This window comes from Pipra filicauda, unplaced genomic scaffold, assembly GCF_003945595.2.
Source record: "Pipra filicauda isolate LSUMZ 115617 unplaced genomic scaffold, ASM394559v2 scaffold33_size4404698_pilon, whole genome shotgun sequence".
In the NCBI taxonomy this organism is placed as follows: domain Eukaryota; kingdom Metazoa; phylum Chordata; class Aves; order Passeriformes; family Pipridae; genus Pipra; species Pipra filicauda.
Window position 1 is genome coordinate 3917581 of NW_024104465.1, and position 9452 is coordinate 3927032.

Genomic DNA, 9452 nt, shown 5'->3' on the forward strand with positions numbered 1-9452 from the left:
TGATACAGACTGGGCTCACAGCATCACCACAAGCCTCATGCCTGGGCTTGCAGGATTAAGCATTTCAGTCTCGCTTTTCCAAGCAGCTCACGGCTCACAGCAGGATCTCCTGCTCTGTGAATGGCTCTGGAAAGGATTAACTGAAATGCTCCTTTCCTCCCAAATGCTGCTACTTCAGAATTGAACAAGGAGCCCCTAAAGCTGCACCCACCTTGGTCTTTCTGCTCATTTATGTTAATAATTTCTTTCCCAAGACACTGCACACCTCCCTAAAACCAACAGCATCATGTACATTTACCCAGCTAGGAAAGGGAATTACTTCCAACCTCATGCAGGAAAATATCCTATAAGAAACAGTTTGAAAATAAGAAAAGAACAGTGACATTAGACATAACTTGATGCAGACATTCCAAATCTGCATTTAGACACACCCTTTTACTAGTCAAATTTTTCACTGACTACCCAGCACACAACTCAGCATGACCAACTCTTTTGCCAAAGTAAAATTCCCCTGGATAGTGAGCAATGCCAAGTTATCAGCATCTGTGGAATATCAATTTGAGAAAACATGCCAAGTCTTAAGAGAAATACCTTGATCCATGAGATGTCTCGATAAGAAACCAGTGCAGGTTTTGAACACATGAGCAGGCAAAGGTAGGGGAGAGGGAGTCAAAGCAGTACTGTGTCCCCAACTGACACACTCAGAATAATCCTCTCCAACGTGATCCCCAGCCCTGCGCCCCTGATCAGCGCAGCACTCCCCACGAGGACCACTACACTGAATTTTCAAGACTATGGGAAGTTTTCTGACCTCTGTTTACAAACTCAGTGACAGAAAAATCACTAGGAGCTTTATCAGTTTCATTCTGATGATACTTGGAAAACCTACCAGAAAGGAGGAAGCTCCATGACCAACAATCAAACACAGACTAATCCCAAGAAGGGACCAGGCAATGAACAGCAACACATTCCTCACCAAGGAGAGAGAGCTCCTTTTGCACTCTGCAGTAACCAAGCACGTGTGAAAGAGAAGGGAGGTGACAGGACTGGTTTCAAAATTATCTAGTAGCCAGAGAAACAGAACTGCTGAATGGAGCAGAGTCCAGGACAACACCCAAGCAAAATCACAGAGCTGTGCAAAGAATCCCAGGAGCAGGAATACCAGAGCTCTCCGTCCACCTTCCACCTGGGACCTGCTGGTCAGGACTTGCTTCTTTTACGTGTGGTCTGAACGTCACCTCGAGCCCACTGGGCAGGAAGGACCGGTAAACTCCTCAAACATAAAGTCAGAAATTCCTTCTTTCAATAAAACCTATTTCCAAGTCGTAACTGGCTTTTTTTTTTCCTTTTGGGAGAAATGAGGCATTCAGGAACCATATTGCCACTGTTGGGGGAGTCTGCACACACAAGGGCTCAATCAGCCTCCAAGGTGACAGAGCTGCACGTGGCTGAAAACAGAATTTAAAAAGCCCAAAAAACAAACTGCAGCTACACAAAGCCCCAGCATGGCAGAGGGAAAAACTGCTTCGTCATCAGACATGGAAATTTTCCGAATCCATGGGTATCTCATCAGTCCAGATCCAGGTGAGGAGGAGCACAGACGGGTACTCTGCCCTTTCTCCTGCCATAAGACCAGCAGCTCCAGAACTGCAGCGTGAGCACAACCCTGGGGCTGGGGCCGTGCATGTCCTTTACTGCCACATATAAAATGAGACAGCAAAAAATGACAAACGAGAGTCTTTGAATTGGACACAGTCCTAGAATTTGCCTTCTTTTAGGGACTTTTCATACTGTGACACTCCAGAGCCACTCTATTCTAAGTCTTCTATATATTGGAAAGGAAACATTTAGCTTGGAATTAGCTCAGGGCATCGTCTGAAACAGACTAAAAAGTTTACATATCTATTTTCAATAAACTAAACACCTATCAAAACGAAATTACACGCTACAACTTCTGGTTAAATAGGATTACTACCTCTTTAACTATTCTAAAGTATAAAGGCTTTATAGCTTTACTTGCTAATAAAAATCCTTGACATTTTTTACAGGAAAAGGCATAGCATGCAGTGAAGAAAAGCCTAACAAAAAACCCAAAAGAAGGGGAAAAAAGTTTATAAATTCTTGAAAGATTTTTTTTTTTTGAGAAAATCTTTACCTGGATTAAGCTGCCAGGCAACTTTATTAGCATTTCTGCCACACACTGTCTGCTTCCCTACCACACCCTGCCAACGTCACAGGGAAACAAAGAAAACTCCCGTTTTCATTTGGTTGTTAGAAAGATGCAAATCCTTCTGGTTTGCGGAGGAGAGACAAGGAAAAGAAAATACCAACAACCTTCAGTTCTGGCTAAAAGTACCTCAGAAGCAGCTGAACAACTTCCCAGTTACCCTGGAAACAGAGTTTACCTCTCAGCCGGCCGGGAAAATTGCCTGCAATTACCACCCTGGAGTAAAGCACCAGTTTGGACAAAACACCAATTGCTGCAGCTCCTTTAACGCGATCCCGGTATTTTATCACGAGCAATATTTGATCTGGAATGCAATTCTACTGCCAAACTCCAGAGAATCAGATCTGTAGGTATAATCAAAGGTTACGATTTCTCCTAATGGCAGAGAGGAGCTCCGCCATCTGCCAACTGTGATTTCCCTTAATCCCATTCCCCCCACACAAATCAGAATCACACGGATTACGCCACAGAAATAGAAGTCAAGTCAATACCTGAATCCACGGGATTAATCTCCCACCTCAAGACGGGAGAAAGGCAAGAACAGCAACAATGCTGCAGGCAGGCTCAGGAAGGCAAAGCTTTCCACCCGACTCCACGCAGCACCACACAGGAAATTCTGGGATTTCACAGATTAGCTTCTCCCATTCAGAATCCCGGCGCTGTTCCCTCCCAAATCCGAGAGCAGAACTCCGTGTAAATTCAGGGAATTCGGAACTGACCTCCACGTGATCTTTTGGATCAGTAATTCCACCCAGAAGCAGAACTCCACATCCCTCTGTGCACAGGTAAATCACTTGGATTTGGAGTTAGGAGGAAAAACGGACAAATGAGCTGAGTAACATGAGAACAACACAAATCTGTCCACCCTAGTGCCTACAAAATAAAAATACATGCCCATGGCAGGGGGTGTGGAATGAGATGAGATTTAGGATCCTTTCCAGCCCAAACCATGCTAGGATTCTACAATTCTATACGTACAATGCCAACAATAAAAGCTATGCGCATCCCCAATTAAAAAGAACCAGTGTGATGACCTCAAACTGGCACTTAGAAGTAGTTTTAAAGAGCAGGTAACATATTTCCTGAAATCCAAGGCATAAAGGAGTCACATACCATTCTCGGGAATGCCTGAATCCCTCCTGCTCTGCCCAAGGAGCAGCCACACGGCTGTAAACCAGGGAGGGAGAAGGGGGGATAACATCTTTATTTGTCCATTTAAGACCTCCAAGCACATTATCATCTCTAATCCAGCGAGGAACAGATAACTGCAGCCCTCCTGGATTACAAAATAACGCTCTAAATCCCCAGAACCACCAGCGCATCATCCCCACCAGCCACCAAAACCACCTACAACCCCATCCTCACCTCCAGCCACTGAATTAAAAGCACCGAAGGGGGAAGGTTTTTTACCTCTTTTTAGCACACGGGGACACGAGCCCTGGCTCTGACGCAGTGAGAAAGCAGCAGCGAGGGGTCCGACACCTGGGCGCGGGGCCATGCGGGAGCAGCGCGGGCACCCGCCGGCACGGGAGCGCCCCGGGGGCCCGCCCCGCGCCGCCCGCCAGCCCCGGGCACACGGGGGGTGGTCCCGCGTCGGCCCCAAGGGCGAGCGAGCACCGGCCGCCTTTGTCCTACTCCTCTCACCGTGGGCTCCCCACCGCCACTTACCCAGCCAAGCCACCGACAGCTCCCGCAGGAAGAACCGGGCGCGGGGCTGCGCCGGCTCCGCCGCACCGGGGAAGTTGCGTGAAGTTGGGAGCGCAACGGCCTTTCCCCCGCGGCGGCGGCGGCGAGCGGCGGCCGGGCACGGCCGGGGGCGGGGCGGGGCGGGGTCCGGCCCTCCGCGTTCCCCCGGGTGAGGGGCTGCGAGGCGGCGGGAGGCGGTGGAGGGAGGCGGGAATGTCCCGCCCCGGTGCCGGTCCGGCCCCTTCGCCCCGGCGGCCGCGGGGCCCCGCGGGAAGCGCCGCTGTTGCCATGGCGACCGCGCGGTCCGGGCGCGGGGCGGGGCTCCCCCCGCACAGCGCGGTCCGATTGGCCCCGCCCCGCTCCACCTGCTCCGTGCGGGGGACGCGGGTTCGAGTCCCGGTCCCGCGTCCTGAGGAGGGAAGGTGGTGTAAAATGGGATGCGACAAGATTATTTTACTGTGTCCGGTTCTGGGCTCCTCACTACAAGAAAGACTACTGGAGAGGGTCCAGCAGAGGCCACAAAAATGATGAAGGGTCTGGAGCATCTCCCCCACGAGGAGAGGCTGGGGGAGCTGGGCTTGATTAGTCTGGAGGAGACTGAGAGGGGATCCCATCAATCTATACAAATATCTCCACGGGCTGTCAGAGAATGGTGCCAGACCCTGTTCAGTGGTGCCAGCAACAGAACAAGAAGCAACGGCCACAAACTAAAACGCAACATGAGAAAGAACTTCTTTCCATGGAGGGTGGCAGAGCCCTGGAACAGCTGCCCAAGGAGGATGTGGAGTCTCCCTCTCTGGAGATATTCCAAAACCACCTGGACAAGTTCCTGTGTCACCTGCTCCAGGTGACTCTGCCTTGGTAGGGGGTTGGATTGGATAATCTCCAGATACCCATCTGTTTCCAATCCATCTGTTTCCAGCCCTAACAATTCTGTGATTCTAATCAGTGGAATAAGCAGCAGCTGCATCTCTTAGTCAATGGCATCCTGGAACTAACAAGCTTTAAGTATGTAAATCAAGATGTGGATGTATGTCTGTGCATACATTGCTACTTTGGCAAAATACTCAAGGTCCATATATCCTATAGTTGGACTATGTTCGTTATAATACTAAATTCACACCTCCAGGTCAAAAAGACCTTGCCCAAGTGAAGACCCTTTCCCTGATCATACATAGAATTTAACTGGGGTTACATAACTTGTATGGAAATTACTGACCAATCCTAATAGAGGGCCTGTACTTGGAAAGTTACTGAATTTCTGTGTATAAATAACAGCAGGGAGAGTCCAGTGGGGTGTGCTGGATTTGTGGAATACCATCGAGCACACAGGCTGCACAACTCTGAAATAAATAATCAGTGTCTCTCTCAAGTGTGTCATTATTGGCTTGTTGCACACAGGGTAACAAATCTGGTTTTGTGGACAATAATCCCCTCAGCCCACCACTGTTCTTCTGTCACCCCTCAGGGCAGCACAGCCATTGTAACCTCTAGGAGCTGTAGGAGTCCAGTTCAGAGAGCATAACTCCTCAGACCACGGAGAACCTCCTCAGACAGGGAACATTTGCTACTCAGACCAGTGAACGGTTGCGACTCAGAACAGGGAATGTTTCTTCTCAGAACAGGAAACGTTTCTCCTCAGCCAGTCCCCCCCTGAAAACGGCACCCAAGCCACTGGATCTGCCCACGGGCACCTCCTCTGTGCCATGGCTGTGGCAATTCAAACGCTCCAAATGCTGCTTTTTGTCGTTACCAAAGGTGTGGTTCCCTGACAGAGGAGTCCAAGGTCGGCTCCGAGGGCGGTGAGGCTGTGACTCATGTCAGGAGGCAGGAGAGCCCGGCTGACGGTGAGCATGGCAGCGGCGGGTTGGGATCATGCCATGGCACAGGGAGAAGCAGCTCCGTGTCCTCATCCCAGCTCTTGGCAGGACCTGGAAAGATCAGGCAGCAGGTTCTGCATCCCTGCCCTCCATGGGGAACTCCCCCATCAGCCCAAATCTCCCGTCAGTTGTGGGCACTGGGGTCCTGAGCCGATGAAGCTGATGGATCTCTCCATGCCCCATTCCAAGAGAGCCGTGCGGGTGCATGGGACCTGCCTCTGAGCAGGTGCATGGATGGGAGCCAGTGGAAAGGTTTCAGCTGCAAAAGCACCCAGCCCTGCAACAGCTTCAGAAATACAGAGCTCACTTCATTTCCTCTGTCCCCTCCCTTGTTGTATACACCCACATCCCATTTAAATTAAGATCCCGTTCCCACAGGCCCCCCTTGCTCCCAAATCAGGATAATATAGGTGTTTTCCCCACCTTAACAATCCTTTTATCTTCACCACACAAAAGGATCCCAATTCCATGACTCATTTGCTTTTCTCTTTTCCAGAAGCCAAGCCATAACCCAACCCACCATGCACCTTTCCCCCTCGGCACCCTCCCTGCAGCTCAGGCTGTGGCTGGCAGTTGGCACCTCCTTTACGGATGAGAGTGATCCGTGGCTCGGATCAGTGCTTCTGCAAAGAGGGTGTTACTGCCTCTTACACCTCTTTGAAGTGGTTCTTGTTCCACCCATGGCTGGGAACCCCTGCTCCAGCAAACAGGGCTTTCAGCAAGTATTGGAGAGCAATGAAACCATCTGATCAGTTATTCAGGAGCCGCTTAATGGCAAACAGAAACACCTACACGCAGCAACAGAGGCAAAGAACTGGCCAAGCCAGGCTCCAGAGGCTCCACAGCCCCTAGGAAGCTCCATTCAAATGGAGACTTCAAGAAGAGCAGCCGTGTTCCCAAGAAGCCGCTGCCTCATTTCCCACTGTCTGAGGAGGAGCCTCTGCTGTGCCTTTGCAAATGCCTGGGGAGATGAGACCTGGGAGCTTCCAAGTGGCCACAGAAACTGTGGATGGTTCAAGCCCTGGCAGGCCTGGGGCAGGAGCTGCTCCGGCGGGATGGCAGGGCTCAGGGGCAGAGGCAGCAGCTCCAAGCAGGCCTGGGCTCCACCAGCCTCCAGTTCAGAGCCAGAGGGGCCGTATCCTCACCCTCACCCAGCTCTTATTGACCTGGAGACATCCCAAACATGTGGGAAAGGGGCCAGCACAGAACGGGAACCGTGGGACCTGCAGTGCTGCAATGACAGGAACCCCCCTGGCTGTCACAATCATCCCTTGTACCCAAGCTCCAGAACAGGACAGAACTGCCACCCCACTGCCATCCACCACTTTGGCTCTTTTAGAATCATGGAATTATGGGTTGGAAAAGCCCTCTAAGACCATCAAATCCAACTGTTCCCCCAGCACTGCCAAGGCCACCACTAACCCATGTCCCCAGGTGTCACATCAACACGTCTGTTAAATCCCTCCAGGGATGGTGACTCCATCACTGCCCTGGGCAGCCCATTATTCCATGGCTGGACAACCATCTTGGGGAAGCAATTTTCCCTAATATCCAATCTAAACCTTCCCTGGCACAGCTTGAGACTTTTCCCTTTTATCCTGTCCCTTGTCCCTGGGAGCAGAGTCCGACCCCCACCTGGCTCCACTCTCCTGTCAGCAAATTGAAGAGAGCGAGAAGGTCCCCCCTGAGCCTCCTTTTCTCCAGGCTGAGCCCCCACAGCTCCCTCAGCTGCTCCTGGTGCTCCAGACCCTACCCCACATATGCAAATTAGGGCTGTAATTGCACTCTGCAGTGTGGATGGCAATAGTGAACTGACGCTGCCAGACCCACCTCACAGACATTTGAGCTTTGACCCTTCGATTTATGAGTCCACCAGAGCCGCTGGTGTGATGATATGCAGCAATACACACTTGGAAAAAATGACAGGCCCCTTTATCTATGAGAAGTTTTCAAACAAAAGGCTCCACTTCTCAGATGAGTAATGCCCCTGTTTCTCCTCTCCACCATACAATTAACTCTCGGGCGGGGATCTCTTCAGAACCAAGCTAAGAATTGCATAAAACATAAAACAGTGAATAACAGTGAACATCCCGTGCACCAGCAGGGCTGCTCCATGATCCGGTTCCTCTTGCACAGTCTGTCAGTGCCCTGCAGTGGAGAAATGGGTTAAGTGCATATGGCACATGGAGCCACTGCCAAACATCCGTCACACACCTGCAAACCTGAGGGCAGGTGCAAACACGGGTGGGGATGTCACAGGCAAACCCCACAACCTGCTCTGCTGCCATGGGGGTGAACAGCTGTTCCTGTCCCACCTCTGCCTGACCACAGTGGCTGCAATGACAGGATCCCCTCCTTTGTTCCAGCCACAAACAGTCTCCATCTCTTCCTGCTGAGCCAGTTGCTCCTGTTATTGAAGAGGTGGAGGTGTATTCAAAAACACTCTGTTTGGATCAAGGGAACTGCTCTTCCCAGGCCTACGTGGGGTTGAAATGCTCTGGCTCTCAGTAGGAAGCACCTCAGTGTCCTACCTTGCAATGCTCCACCAGAGAACTGCTCCCACCAGAGCCAAAACTATCCGTGACAACTCAGGATAAGCCACAGGAGGATCCAGCCAGGAGCTCTCCACACTCTTCAGGCACTGAGCACTGTAGGAAGGTGCTTCATGCCCACTATAGATAATCCACAAAAAGGAAAGCAGGAAATCCTCCCACTCCCCATCACCACCACGGCAGCAGACCTTAAAAGCTTCTTTCCCACCTCTTCCTCTTCATCCACCATGGAAATCAGTGCAGAGCTACAGAGAGCATCCTGGCTCAGAGCACAGGGAGGGCACAGCCCTGGCACTGCCTTCCCAATAAAACCTCACTGGCCACAGGGCTCCCATTGCTGCCTCTCCCACCCCCAAGTTTGACTCAGGAGCAGGACTGGGAGAAGGAACACAGGAGAGAGCATCCTGGTTTAAAGGGAAGAGTCTGTAAAACACACAGTCCAATGTCTTGGAGCATCTGTTGTGCCCTTGTGAAGGCTGAGCTCTGCCAGGCCCTAGAAGGAGCATCATTGCTCTGACAGGGCCTGTAGGATTATTCCACAGTGTCCACAAAATACTTCTTCCTCCTTCCAGGAGAAATTTGGGAAGGCAGAGCCTGTCAGACGTCAGCTGCTGAAAGCAGCCAGAGCCAAAAAATCCTTGACAAAAAAACAAGGATAATTGAGCATCAAATTTGTATGTATAATGCTCTCCAGTAGGAAGAGGTTGTTAGATTGCACCGTCGCAGAGGTTTTATTGCATCAGAGATAAAAACCAGTGGGTGTGGGATTTTGGCCAATTATACAGTCTCTGGTGGTTTTGCCTGTGCTGGTTTGGGTGAGGACACGGCCCCATCCCGGTCCCAGCACTATCAGGGACACGGTCAGGCGTGGGGGCCTGTGGGGAGAACAAAGGGATGCAGATTCCCTGGGAGTCTGCTTTTGTTTTCCCAAGCAGAAGAGTGACTCAGATTTCAGCGCACTCCTGTAACTCCGCCAACAACAACACGTCCTTAGTCACAGTGATAAAGCCGAGGATCCGTGTTCCATTTGCTGAACTAAAAAAAGCTCAAACTCATCCACCCAAGGGCCAGGTCAGTCACTAAAGCAGAGACCGTGCCCTGAACCCT

At 51.1% G+C, this 9452-nt stretch overlaps 1 protein-coding gene across 2 annotated transcripts in view; it reads right to left on the reverse strand.

Moving 5' to 3' along the window:
- KIAA1671 (KIAA1671 ortholog) overlaps window positions 1-4159 on the reverse strand; it is a 69314-nt gene extending 65155 nt beyond the window's left edge. Inside the window, exon 1 of one of the 2 annotated variants that reach the window (XM_039384139.1) lies at window positions 3896-4159. The gene's annotated coding sequence lies outside the window, so the exon portion shown is untranslated. Of the gene's footprint in view, window positions 1-2718; window positions 2932-3895 lie in introns of those variants that run through there. The other variant, XM_039384140.1, reaches the window with a different exon arrangement.
- Between the last annotated feature and the right edge of the window lie 5293 nt (window positions 4160-9452).